Source organism: Leucoraja erinacea, chromosome 14 (genome assembly GCF_028641065.1).
Source record: "Leucoraja erinacea ecotype New England chromosome 14, Leri_hhj_1, whole genome shotgun sequence".
NCBI classification, from domain to species: domain Eukaryota; kingdom Metazoa; phylum Chordata; class Chondrichthyes; order Rajiformes; family Rajidae; genus Leucoraja; species Leucoraja erinaceus.
In genome coordinates this window covers 36787654-36805326 of record NC_073390.1, presented here as the reverse complement: position 1 = coordinate 36805326, position 17673 = coordinate 36787654, and positions in this window count along the sequence as shown.

Genomic DNA, 17673 nt, shown 5'->3' with positions numbered 1-17673 from the left:
AGTTTAGCAGTCCAAATTCCCATTTTCAGATTGGCCCTGGATGAGCTGTATCCTTCAGCGTCGCCAGATCTGAAAGCGGCATCTCTCTCCTAACCCCATTCTCCCCATAACCCCTGACACCCGTACTGTCTATCTCTGCCATAAAAATATCCATCTATCTATCTAAACATAACTAAAACTCTGATCTTGTTATCTTCCGGTTTGGCGGTCTTTCTATTTGCTTAAAAACAGTTCACGATAGTCCCACGACAAGTTTCAATCCAATCGGTTCAATTTCGTAAAAGTTAGCGAGGTTTAAAAATCTTAAAAACCGCGTGTGTGCAGATCGATCTCTTCTTCTGCCAGTCAGCGCCGCGCGGATTAGTCTCTTCCCCCGTCACTCCATGGGACGGTCCGCCTCTTCCTGCACTATCGCGTCTTTACTGGAGCTGGGGGTGGCTGGCGGAGGTTTCCAACCGGATTTTCAGAGGTACCCGAAGCAGTCCAGCCCCGCCCCAAGCAGCAGCCCAGCCCCAAGCAGCAGCCCAGCATCGGAGACCCAACCCAGCCCTGCCCAGAGTCGGAGACCCGCCCAGCCTGGAGTCAGGTGTCGCCAAACAGAAAGCAGAGACTCTGATCCCGGCGGAGGAGAACGACCAGCAACCAGTGCCCGCTGCGAGTCCCCATCCCACCGCTAATTCCAGCCACAACCCCTCTGGTCCCCCCCACGCCCCCCGTGATGCCCCCCTTTCCCATGACTCTTCCCCGTCTTTTCTCCAAGCTCACTCCTCCCCCTCCCACACACCTTTCTCCCCCCACAACTACCCCCCCCCCCCCCATACACCCCACCCCCCCCACAGCCCCCCCCTCGCCCACACCCCCCCCCCCCCATACACACGCCCACACCCCCCCACACACATTTCCCCCCGCCCCCCCCCACACACCCCCCCACACACACTCCCCTCCAAACACACCCCCCACACATACACCCCCCCACACATACACCCCCCCCCACACACCCCACCACCCACACACACGCCCCGCCCACATACCGCCCTATCCACACACCGCTCGGCCCACAACCACCCCACCCCCACACAACCCCTCCTCCCCCACTACCCCCTCTCCCCTCACAACTCCCCGCCCCCATAACCACCGTCCCACAATCCTCCTCGCCCCCACAATCCTCCTGCCCCCACACACCACCCCCCCCCCACTCACACACCCCTCCCCCACAACCCATCTGTCCCCACCCCCCCACCCCGCCCACAACCTCCCCCCACACACACCACCCCCACACACATATCCCCCCCACAACCCCTCCGTCCCCACACCCCCCGCCCCCATAACCCTCCCCACCCCCACACATCCCTCCCCCCATCTCACACAACCCCCCCGCCACACACACCACATCCGCCACACCCCCCTCCCCCACATTCCCCCTCCCCCCTGCCGCACACCCCACTTCCCCCCCCCCCACTTCCCCCTCCCCCCCCTTCCCACACATGAAGAGGAGGTGGAGGGAGTGCTCGGAGATGAGGGGAAATGAGCCGCGCCTGCACAGTTAGGGGTTATAGGTGAGTGGTGGAATATTTTGCGTTGGAGAAGGGGTTGCGTTGGGGGACCAAGCCTTCCGTGTGACTGGAACCCAACGGTTCCCACTTAGTCCAGTTGATATTAAAGGTTAAGGATAGGAAATATACAAATGAATCAGACAGTACGCTATGGACTAAAAGACTCAGCATACTACCTTATTTGCGCTAAAATGGTTTGTGATAGCGCTACGATTTTTCGCCAGTTCATTCACCGTTCTCCTGTGCTGCGAGTCCACCAAGTTTTGTTCCGATCGGTCGACCGCCGTAAAAGTTAGCGAGGTTAAAAATCATAAAAAAACACGCATCCGCAGATCGATCTCTTCTCCTGCCAGTCAGCGCCGCGCCGATCAGTCTCTTCTCCTGTCACTTCCTGGGACGGTCCGCCCCTTCCTGCGCCATTGCATCTTTACTGGAGCTGAGGAATGCCAGCAGAGGTTTCCAACCGGACTTTCGGAGGGACATAAAGCAGCCCCGCCCCAAGCAGTAGCCCAGCGTGGGACCCGCTCCGACCCAGCCCAGCCCAGCCCAGCCCAGCCCAGCCCAGCCCAGCCCGGAGTCGGAGATGTCGCCGATGTCGCCAAACGGAAAGCGGAGACTCTGATCCCAGCGGAGGAGAATGACCAGCGCCCAGCTGTGAGTCCCCCTTGCACCGCCAATTCCACCCACTAACACTCTGGTCCCCCTCGCTGGCTCCTCTCCCTTCCCCATGATGCCCCCCTCTCCCCCATGGCTCTTCCCCCCATCTTTTCTCTGAGCTCACTCTCCCCTGCCCACATACCCCTCTCCCCCCCCCAACTTCTCTCCACCCACACACCCCTCTCCCCCGCAACTCCTCCCCACACAAGCCCCCCCCCCCCCCCACACACCTCTCCCCCCCCCCCACAAGCCCCCTCCAAACCCATCCCCCCCCCAACACAACGCCCCAACTACCATCCTCTCCCCCCCACCCCCAGACCCCAAACAACCCCCACTCCCCCCCCCCCACACACCCCCCCCTGCCTCCACTTAATTCTGTGCAGTTCTTAATAATACCATGACTGTAAAACAACAATGCACTAGGATCATATTAGTCTGCAGGTTATTGCAAGTTTTCACACCCAAATCTGTTCAAGTACCAACTCTCTTCATTCTCAATCAGTTGTAATTTGTTGGACTGTTTGGCCAGCTAGTAATGGGTGATCAGAATTTTTCTCTAATTATAATGAAGATAAACGATTACCTTCTGACTCCACAACAATCTCTGTTTTCTGGCAAGGGCTCCACTAATCTTCCTGATAAATGGCTGAGACTAAACAAGACTCTTTGCACTTTCAATTGGCTCATGCTCAACGCTGCTGCTGCTGAACTACACCTTATTTTATACTTGCAGACTTTATTATCTATGGCACTTATGAATGGCATATCTTGTTCTATACTTCCTACATTTGAGTTCTGTACAAGTCCTTCCCACCATCAACCCTGAGATTGTTGACCCATTCGGCCAGGTAAAGCAATGCCTTGGTTTAAATATTTTCACCTTCATTTTTCAAAACCCTCCTTGCCCCTCGCTTTTTGTGGAACGTCCTCCAGCTCCTCAATCAGCTAGAAGATATCTCCATAGCTCCATTTCTGCCTCATTGATCATTGTTAAATCTAATTGCTCAAGCACTCCATGATTTACGTTGCAAATACTTCCTCTTCAATCATTTCCACCTCTCATTCCTTCTTTAAAAATCTCCTTAAAACCTAGGCCTGTGCCAAGTTTTATCTCATCGGATCTATTGCGTGGAGCAAGGTTATATATATTTTTTATAATGCTTCTCATAGAGTCGTACAACACAAGAACAAGCCCACTGAGCCTGCATCAATCAAGTACCCCTTTTTATTCTCCCCAGATTCCTTTCAAAATTATGGGAGGCATAGATAAAATAGAGAGTCAGAACCAATTTCCCCTGGGGGAAATGTCAAAGACATTTCAAGGTGAGAGGGACAGAGTTTAAAGGGGATGTGTGGGGCAAGTTTTTTTCGTTACACAGAGAGTCGTGGGTTCCAAGATTGCAATGCCAGGGGTGGTGGTTGAGGTAGACACAACAGCATAATAAAAGCATTTAGTCTGAAGAAGGGTCTCGACCCAAAACGTCACCCATTTCTTCACTCCAGAGATGCTGCTAAGTTACTCCTGCATTTTGTGTCTATCCTTTAGATAGGCACATGGATATGCAGGGAATGGAGGGGCATGGATCATGTGCAGGCAGAGATGTGTTTAACCTGACATCACATTCGGCACAGGTATTGTGGGCTGAAGAGTTTGTTCCTGTGCTGTACTGTTCTACTGTATATTCTATGATCTAACCCTCTACAGACTATACCATGTACTTACTTTAAGGCAATTTAAGCCAATTAACATTACATCTTTGCGAACACAAAGGACTTCACAACATTTCTGCTGCTTTAAAAAAAAAACCACATAAATGAAAATGTAATATTGAGATTAGCCCACTGCTTGCCATTAGTTCCATGTAGTTCAGATTGCAGTCATGGCGGCACCTCTGTGGTTCTGCTGTATAAACCAAACATCCTGGCTAAATTGTCATTCTGTCTCATCGTCCACAATTAATGGTCGATTACACCTTTAAATTATAAGAGACTGAAAAATATTTCGTTGAATTTTCTAATGGAACTTAAAATGGTGATAAAACTCAATTACAGCCACTTGACATTTCAAGTCATGCAGTGTAGCAGCAATCATTAAAAAAGGGCAGACTGATGATAAACACGGCAAGAATTGCAATTCCAAGCTTCATCAGCGAGCCTCCAGGAAAACCAGTGGCCCTCGAAATGTTTCTCAAAACACTGATGAAATTTGTGCTCCATCTACGGTATATTAGGCTGGTTCAGATATTCAGGGCTGCTGGGTGTGTTGACGGATTCCATTGACAAGGATGGCTAAAAGTCACTTTTTTGTTCAAATATTGTTCGGGAAATATCAGCCTGTAAAAATCTCAGTGTGGTACACTTCCAAGAAGGAGCAAAATATTCCTGGATGTTGGCAGAAAATGAAGACATTATGAAGGATCTTCATCTTGGCACTGTTCCCAGGAGACACTTCAAATATTCCCTTTAATATTGATATGCCTGAAAAGAGCACAAATCAGTGAGACCTTAGCAAACCCAAACCTGTGTTTGGTTGAATCCCACTGGTCACTGTGGATGGCTCGATTGTAATCATGTATTGTCTTTCCACTGACTGGTTAGCACGAAACAAAGCTTCAAAGGTTTAAAAAGTTTCAAAGGTATTTTATTGTCATGTGTACCAATTAAGGTACAGTGATATTCGTATTACCATACAGCCATACTGAAAAAAAGCAACAAGGCACACATAAAAGTTAACATAAACATCCACCACAGCAGATTCCCCACATTCCTCATTGTGATGGAAGGCAATAAAGTCTAATCTTCTTCCCTCTTTATTCTCCCGCAGTCAGGGCAGTCGGGGCGATCGAAACTTCCGCAGCTGCCGGTCGAAGCTCCCGCGTCGGGGCGATCGTAGCTCCCGTGTCGGGTTGGTTGAAGCACTAATTGGGTCGGTCGAAGCTCCTGCGGCTTGGAGCTCCCAAAGTCGGTCTCTAACCAGAGACCACGAGCTCCACGATGTTAAAGTCCGCAGGCTCCCACGGTTGGAGCCCCGAGGTCAATCCCCGGCAAAGGGATCGCCAGCTCCGCGATGTTAAGTCCGCACGCTCCCGCAGTTAGAGCTCCCGCAGTTAGAGCTCCCGAAGTCGGTCCCCAGCAGGGGCCGCCAACTCCACGATGTTAGGTCACAGTGCGGACGGAGATGCAATACCGAAAAAATTTGCATCTCCATCAAGGTAAGGGATTAAATAAACCCTGAAGCGGAAATAATAACTGGCCATCAAATGCGAGACTACAATCGAGCCATCCACAGTGTACTAGTGGGATACAACCAAACGTGGGGTCTGGGTATGTTACTCAATCTCACTGATTTGAGCTCTTTTAAGGCATGATGTGAAGATTTGGTCTTAATCTCACTCAACATCTACACAAACGTACAGAGATGTGCATGCACAGCTTTAACATTGTCTAGATTGGATCGTTGTCACATATACCAGGGTACAATCACATTACCTATTCACATGAAGCTCATAGCAGCTTAATCTAGGATGGCAATAAGAAATGTGTTAATTTTATTCCTAGCTCAGAAGCCAATTGTATCACCTTAACGGATGGTACAGTTGGAGTTAATTAAATCAGCAAAAAACTGAGGGCAAATTAAGACTATATTGGCACTTCCTCAGCAGGCAGAGTATGTATCCACAGAACCTCCATCGTGAGACTAAATTGCAAAGGAACCACCCTGAGATATGGCAAATTTAACACCTCATATTTCATAGAACAGCGAAAAACCTGTAACAAAATGCAAGCAAATAAGTGAGGTAATATTATTATGCATGGTGGTGGTGGAGTTATGAGCAAAATCAGACAGCAAAAACATAAAAATTGAGCTGTTTTGTTTGAGTTATCTTTTTTTGAGGGATTTTACAAATCACTTCTTGAAGCATGGAAGTAATAGCTCAGCAGATTCACAAACCTCAATGGAAAAAAAACGTTCACTCCTCACTTTTCTCTCAGTATTTTAACTTCACAATAATTTGTCATTGGATTCAAAAGAAAGGCTACAGACAATAGTCAGCTGCTCTAACCAAATAATAGCATGGAACAGAACGTTAACTGTTAAGGATACCACTGGTGTTTGGACTCTGGGCATTGTTTTCTTACCATCAATTTGGACTTGTTTGCAGATGGAAAATAATGAATTGATTATACAGGTACTTTATTTTAATTTGAGAGACATTTGGATGGGTCCACGGATATGCAGGAAACAGACAAATATGGATTATGTGCAGGTAGATAAAAGTTGGTCTTAGCATCACATTCGGCACATACATTGTGGGCCAAAGGGCCAGTTCCTGTGCTGTACTGCCCTATATTCTACCTTGCGCTCGATCTCATGGAGATGTTCTGTGGGCATCATGCACCATGGGGTTATTTGCCTCTCACACTTTGTGCGACCGCTCTACTAGCATACTAGACAACCCAGCAGTTGCGGGAAAATTGCTTAAACTCAGATATTCGCCCATGCTTTGTAGGGTGTACATGTTACCATTGTACAACATTCTTTTCCCAGAAAATGATGGATGGTAATTTGTTGCACATGGAATAGATTTCCTCAGGAATATTTTTTTAAAGAAATAATATCCCTGTTTGGTAAGTCCATTAAGCTGTAAACATTTAAATTGACCCCTCCGTGCGAATCCCTAGTTAACAGCAAAATGTATTTTTCTTTACTCTTTCCTTCCTCATTTTGCACTAATGTTTGTTTCGAAATCCTCAAAGCAGCTGTAAACATTGATTTCCAGAGGTATACTAGCTTGTACTACATGTTAATGACATAAAAAGGACTCTGGTCCTCATTTGGTTTAGTAAAACTATCTCCTGAGATTGATATTGCAATCTGCTAGATTAATCTTGGCTCAGGTTCTGATAAGACAATTCTTGGCACCGGGGCTCATGTTGTTGACCTCCCCGTGGTGAGCCCTGTCAACTGACCTCAGTCAGGCGAACGACAACAAACAGAGACAGCAGCAGCACCGCAGCTTGGCGCCAACCCGGAGCATGCGCCCTTTTTAGGGCGGGCACCTACGGATGTCGAACCGGATGGCATCACCCTGCTGCAGACTTCTGCTGCCTCAAACGCAAGAAAAAGATTCATGGCACCATGTCGCTTTGATACTTGCACTAAAACACTCTCACTCCAAAACCACAACACCACAACTTTTGAATAGCAAGGAAAGATGTACATATACGTCTATTTATAATGAGCTTAATTTCAGTGATCCTGCTGCACTATTTTTGGCCAGAAACCAAGAGTTCATGGTCCACTCTATGTTGATGCACTGTTCTCATTTTCTATTCAATGACCCATCATTTGGATGTGTAACTTACTGCCATACGCCTCAAAGACTTCATCTCAACAGAATTTGCTCAGTATCAGTGGCACAATTTATTTCTAAGTTTCACGTATTATGTTTGTTTAGTAAGCAGCAGTCTTTGGCCTCGCATCCAGTCTTGAACTCATAATATCGACTGAAGCTCCACTGCATTTCCCAGTGTTCAGCCCTGTAAAAGTTGTAACTTCAGATATGGTGACAGGTTCCTGTTCAGATGACCTTTAAAGATCCCATGGCACCATGTGAAGTGTATGCTCTTTGTATTATGGACTACACTATTCTCTCAAGTAACATCAAAAAGATGTTTTAGTCACTCACTACTTTATGGTGAGTAGCCACTTTCTTTGCTCCTCTAAAATATACTAGTAATGTTCTGAATAAAATATAATGCAGCTATTTATTTTCATGCAGGTTACAATAATTATGCATCTTCTGACACATAGATAAATACTGAAGAAATATTCAGCAAATACGTTCTATAAATCTTTTGAAATTGATGCTTTAATTTTTAATACCTTATCCATTGGAAATTCTTTTGACAAAACTAATTTTGTTGAATTAGATTTATTAAATCATGAGCACAAGAAGCTGCAATCTGTTCAAAATACGATATTTTAGACCTTATTAAAGCAACGTGCCCGGTGTCGCAAACTGTTCGTGAAATAATACGCTTCTATGTTTTCACAAAATGAATCATTTAAAAATAATCTTAATGTAATCATGACCAGAAAGGTTCTGGAGGGACTCTGCTTTTCCCTGTCATCTTCCACCAATGCCCTTCATTTTGGGAGGAAGGAAGTTAATGGGTCTGTCTGCTCCACTCAGCATTGATCTAAATGATTTTCAATATGATAATATGGACTCTATGCCAACCAGCGCACACTAAGATGGTTCACCTTCCTGTTTTCCTCTTGTGAACGGAAACTGACAAGGAACAAACTACACATCAGCCTCAAACAGGGGCACCATTATGCATGATAAGCACAGGTAATGCAATACTTTCTTGGCACTAAGATTGTCATCTACAGCACTGAGGAAGCGACTGATGCAAAAGCAAATGATTTCTGCGTTTTCCTTAGGCATCAACTTTCACTGATGGAGCTGCACTCGAATAAATGGTAGATTTGCAAAGCAGATAATGGAGCCTTTGAAGTTTTTTGACAAAACATTGATTTTGCTTCAACTCCACAACATTGATGTGTGCATAATAGAATTGTATTTATCGCCTGCTTCAAATGTGCAGAATATGGCACCTTTGTTTCTGGGCCCCAGCCTGCAGAGTCCAAACCCTAGAAAATTCAGACCTGCATTTCAAAATAAAAACCCCCCAAATCCAGGTTTTCTCCCCATGCTTTGTGAACCTAATGCAAGCCTCGAAATTGCCAGAACCTTTTCATTTGCCCCTCCATGACTTCAGAACAGATGAAGGCACCTCCACCTCCACAGTGTGGAGGGAATCCATTGAGGGGGATAAGTAAGTAGGTCACTTAGTTTATTCAATTCATGTTTTTTTTTACCTGTTCTTATTCATAGACTCATAGATTAATACAATGTGGAAACAGGCCCAACTCGCCCACACCAGCCAACAATGTCCCAGCTACCCAAATCCCACTTGCCTGCGCTTGGTCCATAACCCTCCAAACCTGTCCTATCCATGTACCTGTCCAACTGTTTCTTAAACAAAGGGATATTCCCAGCCTCAACAACCTCCTCTGGCTGCTTGTTCCATACACCCACCACCCTCTGTGTGAAAAAATTCCCTCTCGGATTCCTATTGAATCTTTTCCCCTTCACCTTGAACCTATGTCCTCTGGTCCTCGATTTCCCTACTCTGGGTAACAGACTTTGTGCATCTACCCGATCTATTCCTCTCATTATTTGGCATACCTCTATAAGATCTTCCCTCATTCTCCTATGCTCCATGGAATAGAGATTCCATGCCTATTCAACCTCTCCCTGTAGCTCACACCATCTAGTCCTTTTTAAAATTAAAAACTCCAAATGTATTATTAATTTTAAAATATTTTTTTTAATGTGTCTGATTGTCACAGATTGGCAGAAACAAAAATTCTGAAAAATGGATAGGAAAGGTTTGGAGGGATATGGGCCAAAGACGGGCATGTGGGACTGGTATAAATGGGGCATCTTGGTCGGAGTGGGCAAGTTTGGCCGAAGGGCCTGTTTCTGTCCTATATGACTCTAGGACTCTATGATAGCTTTACTAACTGTTGAAGCCATTGGCAGGGCCACTGGTTATAAAACATTTTTCAGCTGCCTTGTAGGCAATTTTATTAGCTGCCCCTCTTTAATGAAGGTGTTTCCATCAAGAATCAGGCAAATAATGCAGGAAGCTGAAAACTTAAAGAATGGACAGAGAATAAACCAGGACAGGCCAGGTCACTACTGATGGGAAACACCAGGCATGTTAGGAGAGCAAGCATTCTGCAAATTCAAAGACATCAGAGGCCAATGGGATGAGACAGGACAGCACAAAACAGAAAAGAACAAGAAACATTTCAGAGTTAGAATATTCCCATCACAATCTTGAAAGCCTGATGACAAACTTACCGCATGATGTAGATTTTTATATCATAATAATATTCAACACCAAGAAGCTAGTCAACATTTCCATTTTATTCCTTACACGTGTCAATTTAGTCACTGCTTCTTGAATTGGTAGCACTTGAGATCTGAGATGGCAATGACATTACAGAAGCATAGAATAATAATTGTAAAGGCCATTCCACCCACCCCGTCTACAGTTGCTCATTTCAAGATCAATTGGCTTAAGCCCACTCCAGTGCTTTCTATGTCCAAACAATCCCTTGTGTTTCAAGAAGTTATTCAGTTCCCATTGAAGACTGTAATAACCACCCTTTCAGACATTACACTGTAAACCCTAAACATACATTGCATCAAAAAATTGTTTTCAAATTTTGTGTCTCTCTCTTATGCCAGCCAAATTAAATTGGTGCATTCTTGTAACCAACTCTTAGCCATTGCAATTTATTTTCATTTATCTAATCTAAACCATTCAATGTTTAAAATATGTTTATCAATCCCCTCTTGGACTCGTCTATGCCAAGAAGAAGAATTCCATATTCTCAAATAGCTGTATCCTCTTATGCTTGGAACAATTCCAGTACATCTCTTCATAAAAGCGTTGATGTCTTTCTTGAATTACTGTGGTTCAGAGATACTCAAGTGAGGGGTGGGAGTGGGAGTTTTACATCTTTAGAACAATGTTATGTTTTCTTCACTCAGTGGAGTATAAACTTGCCAACTGTTGCTTCTTCACAGCAACTGTGCAAAGCATCTGCTTCTGAAATTGAGCCCTTTTGGGGTCAGTGGAACCAAATTTTGGAAACATAGAGACATAAAAAACATAGAAAATAGGAGTAAGCCATTCGGCCCTTCGAGCCAGCAGCGCCATACAATATGATCATGGCTGATCATCTAAAATCAGTAGCACATTCTTGCTTTTTCCCTATATCCCGTGATTGCATTAGCCCCAAGAGCTAAATCTAACTCTCTCTTGAAAACATCCAGTGAATTGGCCTCCACTGCCTTCTGTGGCAGAGAATTCCACAGATTCACAATTACACAGATTCTCAGTCCTAAATGGCCTACCCCTTATTCTTAAACTGTGATCCCTGGTCTGGACTCCCCCAACATCGGGAACATTTTTCCTGCATCTAGCCTGTCTATATATGTTTTTATAAGATCGCCTCTCATCCTTCTAAATTCCAGTGAATACAAGCCCAGCCGACCCATTCTTTCATCATATGTCAGTCCCGCCATCCCGAGAATTAACCTGGTGAACCCACGCTGCAATATCCATCAATAGCAATAAGGTCCTTTCTCAAATTAGGAGACCAAGATTGCACACAATACTCCAGGTGCGGTCACACCAGGGCCCTGTATAACTGCAGTAGGACCTCCTTGCTCAAATCCTCTCGCAATGGAGGCCAACATGCTATTAGCTTCACCTGCATGCTTACTTTCAGTGGCTGATGTATAAGCACACCCAGGTCTCGTTGCACCTCGCCTTTTCCTAAAATGACACAACTCAGATAATAATCTGCCTACCTGTTCTTGCCACCAAAGTGGATAACCTCACATTTATTCACATTATACTGCATCTATCAGTACAATCCACTGCTGCTACTGGACATGTATATTAAGCATGAGTAACTGTGGTTGAATTTTGTATGCTGTCTCTCTGCTTTGTTAACCCATCTTGCCCTTTTTTCAGAGATTTGTGAGCAAACACTCACAGGTGCCTCTGTTCTTCCATTCCCTTTGAAACTGTGCTTTTTAATTTGATGTGTCTGATCCATTTTGCTTTTGCCCACATCTGCTATGTTCCTGCCTATTCCATTTGTCTATCAATATCTTAGGATGCATACTGTCCATGTCTATTTATTTATCATAAACTAAACTAACCAGTTATTTTGCATCATCATCAAGTTTTGAAGCAGAGTTCTCTATTCCTAATGTGTATGTAATTAATATACATCATAAACAGCACCAGACTTAATAATGGTGATCTTCAATGATGACCTCTTCAAGTCTGACAAAGAGATATTTATGATATGTCTATTTGAACATTTATAAGCACATTAACCCCAGCATCCTCTCCATATGAAACAGTGTTGCTTTGACCTTCTATCCTTAATTCATAATTGCATGTAACGTCCTTTATCCTCTTGTTTCATACAGTGTCCTCCAAAAGTCATTAATGGATCATTGATTGTTGGGAGGTATGTACTCCGAGAGATCTAACCATTTATTTTGCTTGGTTGGAACTTATATTTCTGTTAACATGGAATTACTTCTACAATTACTTAACAAACTGGACTAGTTCAGGACACAAAGGCACAGTGGTGCAGCTAGGAAGGCCACAGCGAACCCTGAGTTCTGATGCTGTCTCAAAGGAGTTTATGCATTCTTCATGTGACCAACCGGATTTCCTCCATGTGCTGAGTTTCCTCCTAAATCCCTAAAGTCGGGCAGGTGGCTAGATTAATCGGCCATTGTAACTTGTCCTTACTATCTAGTTGAGTGACAGACTCTGGGGGGGGGGGGGGGGGGGGGGGGGGGGGGGGGGGGGGGGGGGGGGGGGGGGGGGTGGGGGGGGGGGGGGGGGGGGGGGGGGGGGAGGGGGGAAATGAACAGAATAAAATGGAATTCATGTAAATGAATGATTGGTAGTAAGTGGGGACTCAGTGAGCTGACGGACCTTTCTGTGCACGATGACAAAATAAAGCACTAAGATCCTGAAATGAGAAAGAGCCACAAAGTTGGCTTCCAATCTAGAAGAATGAGTATGAGAGAATATTAGAGGAACTATTATACAGGAACGAGATGTTATATTTCTTCCTCTAAAATTACCATACTTTAAGGTAAGTCAAGTCACCTTAGTTGAGGTAGATTGTGATTAGCCCATACATCAGGGAATATAGCTAAGGAAGGAAAATTGTGCAATGTGTAGATCGGCCATTATCTACTTTAATGGCAGAATGGCTTGGTTTCTTTTTATTCCTGTGATATCAATGTAACCTGAAACAGGTTCAATTTGGTGGGAATACAAATACTGCAGCATAAAAGTGATTATCTTTTTGAGCAATAGAGGAGGCAACATGACAATGATTTCAGTGTCAATGGACTGTTTATAATGAGCGAGGGAGACCTTTTCTTTTCTGGTGAATAAAATGACCCTCTGAACCAAGATATAGGTGATCTTCTGAACAAAATATATAACCATAAAAAAATGACAGCCTGTATTTTTGGCTAGAGATTCCCTACAACTCCAAAGTCTACAACATACTACTTGTATAAGACTGTATACTTGGCACTCCAAGTGCATCCGAAGCAAGTATTTTAAAGGAAGCAGGCAGTCCAAGAACTATCAATTGGTGCCTTTGTTAGTATGGCTTAATTTACAGCTGACTGCAGTCCAGTGTCTTTGTTGGAGGTAAAGCCCCGAAGAGTTGTTATAATTTGATAACATCACAACCTATCAACCAGCATGACAATGAAGCAAAATTAGGACAGGGGAATATGACTCAATCTCACCTCCCACTGTGTTCACAATCTCATCAGCATCACTACGAGATAGAGCCATGCAGAAATCAAATAGCATCCCGCTGTGAGGGAGACATAATCACATCAAGAGTCAAAAGTGTTTATTTGTCATATGCTCTGAATATGAACTGAACAATGACATTCTTACTTGCTGCAGCTTTATCGACACATTAGATGCATACAACAACAATAAATCTACAATATATTATTTGTTATTCTATGTAAACTGTAACAAGATGGCACAAAAAGGTTGGGTGAGGTAGGGTTGGGGTTAGGGTGGCTCAGGGTGGTCGTGAACTTGATAGTTGATGGGAAGAGGCTGCATTGAACCTGGTTCTCGGGATCCTGTACCTTCTTCCCATTGGTAGTAGTGAAAAGAGAGCATAGTCTGAGTCTTGGATGATATTATTATTGACAGTATCATGTCTGGCAGAGGAAAAGGAGGCAAAGGGCATAGTTCAGTTGGCGCCAAGTGGCGCAGTAAAATGCAACGTGGTAACACCCAGGGCATCGTCGAACCAGCCATCAATCCCCTGGCTCTGTGTGGTGGGTCTGATCTGCAAGGAGTTCCAAGGGGGGGCTGAAAGATTTCCCGGGGAATGTGATCACTACACTGAGCACACCGAACGTAAGATGGCCATCGCCATGGATGTGATGCACACTCTGACATGCCGGGGCTGAACACTCTATGGGTTTGGTGGCTGAAGAACCTCACCCTTTCTCCCGAGCACAGAACATGATATATGAAGATTGGCCGAAGGTTTATCTTGCCTGTCACGGCCCAAGAAAATATTGATAGAAACGTAGGAGAACGAGGTCCATTTCCCAGCCCCAGGAGATGTAAAATTAGATGAGGTTTGAAAGCACCTTGGGGCTGAAATATAAAAGCTGATGGATTTCAATTCCCTTGCACTACAGCAGAGAGCGCAAAATGATCATGTGATTCACTGCCATCTATCTTGTGCTATTGCCCAAGACCAGATCTCACACAGGGGCTTTACAACTCATTCAGTTTCCTTGGGTTAAAACTAGGATGGAGGTTTGAAAAACATTAAGGAGAAAATAAACCACAAAACCACAGTTGCTGCCTGACTGCACCAGAGTCCCGGGTTCGACCCTGACTATGGGTGCTGTAAGCATGGAGTTTGTACGTTCTGCCTGTGACTGCATGGGCTTTCTCTGGGTGCTCAAATTTCCTACCACACTCCAAAGACATACAGGTTTGTAGGTTAATTGGCTTCTGTAAATTGTAAATTGTCCCTAGTGGGTAGGATAGTGTTAGTGTACCAGGTGATCACTAGTCAGCGTGGACTCGGTGGGCCGAAGGGCCTGTTTCCACACTGCATCTCTAAAGTCTAAAGTAAAGTCTAAAGTAAAGAACTTGTTTGAGGGAATTCATTAAGTAATGACAAGTCTACATATATGTTAGTCCTCTATCCCACCAGGCAATCTGCTTACACAATGTAAGGCTCAGATAAGAAAGTAAATTAACTTGAAATTAATAAGAAATTAAGCTCTCGAAATTAAGGAACTCAAGCTACCATAAGGTGGGATGTGGCTTTCCTGTGACTTCACTTGGGCCTTAAATACTCTTGGAAATGACCTAGTAAACTATTCAAATATACAAAACCATTATATTAAAAATCAGAAACAGGAGGGAGCATTGTCATTCAGGCATCAAATTCAGACACAGTAAAGTCACTTGCTGCCCAACCTTGCAAAGTCCACCTCACAAACATCCAAGGACCAGTGTCCACATTGGGGGATAGTCACAAAATGCTGGAGTAACTCAGCAGGTCAGGCAGCATCTTTGGATCAAAGATATGGTCTGATGAAAGGTCTCAACCATAAACCTTACTTATTCCTTCTTTCCAGAGATGCTGCTTGACCTGCTGAGTTACTCCAGCATTTTGTGTCTATCTTTGGTGTAAACCAGCATCTGCAGTTCCTTCCTCCACATTGGGGGAGCTGTCCCATAGAGTGGTGAAGCATCAAGCTAACATACTCACCCTCATAGAATCATAACTAGCAGTTACTATGCCAGTCTCATTCATCACAATTGCTGGGTACATCTTATCCCACTATCAGGACGGACACATCTGGAGGTGTGGCGGGATAGTATATTCCTACAAGGAAGCTGTGCTGGGAATCCTCAATATTCACAAGTCTCAGTTCAATTCAATTTAGTTTAATGTCACGTGTGCCTAGGTACAGTGAAAACCTTTTTGTTGCGTGCTACCCAGTCAGTAAAAAGACAATACATGATTACAAGAGCTATTTACAGTGTATAATAGAGATTTAAGAGTGTGTGGAATGATTGTAATATGTTTGTAGACCTGCTTCTGTGGGCAGCACGCAAATAGTCACCTGGGTTGGGCGCCATCTTGGAAGTAGGTCAGTCTCCAGGAAGACTCCAGGCAAACATGGGCAATGAATCCTCCTTCTCATTATCACCCACCATATTCCCCCTCATCTGATGAATCAATGCTCCTCCACCTTGAATAACATTTGCAAGAGGTAGACAATAGACAATAGGTGCAGGAGTAGGCCATGCAGCCCTTCGAGCCAGCACCGCCATTCACTGTGACCATGGCAGATCATCCACACTCAGTACCCCGTTCCTGCTTTTTTCCCCATATCCCTGACTCCACTATCTTTAAGAGCTCTACCAACTCTCTCTTGAAAGCATACAAAGAATTGGCCTCCACTGCCTTCTGAGGCAGAGAATTCCACAGATTCACAACTCTCAATGTAAAAGGTTTTTCCGTATCTCCGTTCTAAATGGCTTACCCCTTATTCTTAAACAGTGACCCCTGGTTCTGGACTCCCCCAAAATTGGGGAAATGTTTCCTGCGTCTAGCACGTCTAAACCCTTAATAATCTTATATGTTTCAATAGGATCCCCTCTCATCCTTCTAAATTTCAGAGTATATAAGCCCAGCCGTTCCATTCTATCAACATATGACAGTCCCGCCATCCCGGGAATTAACCTCGTGAACCTATGCTGCATTCCGTCAATAGCAAGAATATCTTTCCTCGTATTTGGAGACCAAAACTGCACACAATATGGTGGTCTCACTAGTGCCGAAGGGTTTATTTGCTCCTATACTCAACTCCTCTTGTTATGAAGGCCAACATGCCATTCACTTTCTTCACTGCCTGCTGTACCTGCATGCTTACGTTTTGCGCGAAGGAGTATGATTTTAATGATCAACGCTCTGCATTATTTGAGGAAACAATTTATGCGTTCAGTCTACCTGGAGATTCAGTCTGCGTATGCCCGGAGTGCCCTACAAATCGTCCCCATTAAAACGTCTCAGTAAAAAAAAAGCTACAAGGCTGTGTTTAAAGGGGGATTTGATCGATTGGAGCATTATTATTAAATACGCAAGAAGTGCATGAGTTTGAACCAGTTACGTCCATTTAAAAAATAAACTGGAAGTCATAAGGCAGGGGTCACATGAGACAAGGCTTGTTAAAAATTGAACTCGGCATCACACTGCTTGTATACTATATTAGCTTTTAAGGACCTTTGCTGTATAGGATGGAGATGGCACGATAGTATTGGTTGCGTTTTTCCTCATACTTGAAAAATGATTAATGTTGGACTTTCATTTGAAATAAACTTGTATTTCAAACAGATATCTGAACGTCTTCTGTGCTGTCTCCAAAGCCCCCATATCCATTCTGTAATGGGGTGACCAGAACTGCAGTTATTGGCATCTCACAATCTGAATCCCGCCAAAGGTCAGCCTAGTTTATTGCTTATGCTGGTTCAGTCACTTCATGCTGACTGATGAAAAAGGACCCTCCAGATATCATTGTGCTTCCCCTTTTCCCAACTTGACACCATTCAGATAATTTGCCTTCCTGCTTTTGCTACCAACGTGGATAATCTCATTTATCCACATCAAACTGCATCTGCCATGTGTCTGCCCACTCACCCAACCTGTCCAAGTCACCCTGCATCCTCATAGCATCCTCCTCATAGTTCATACTGCCAC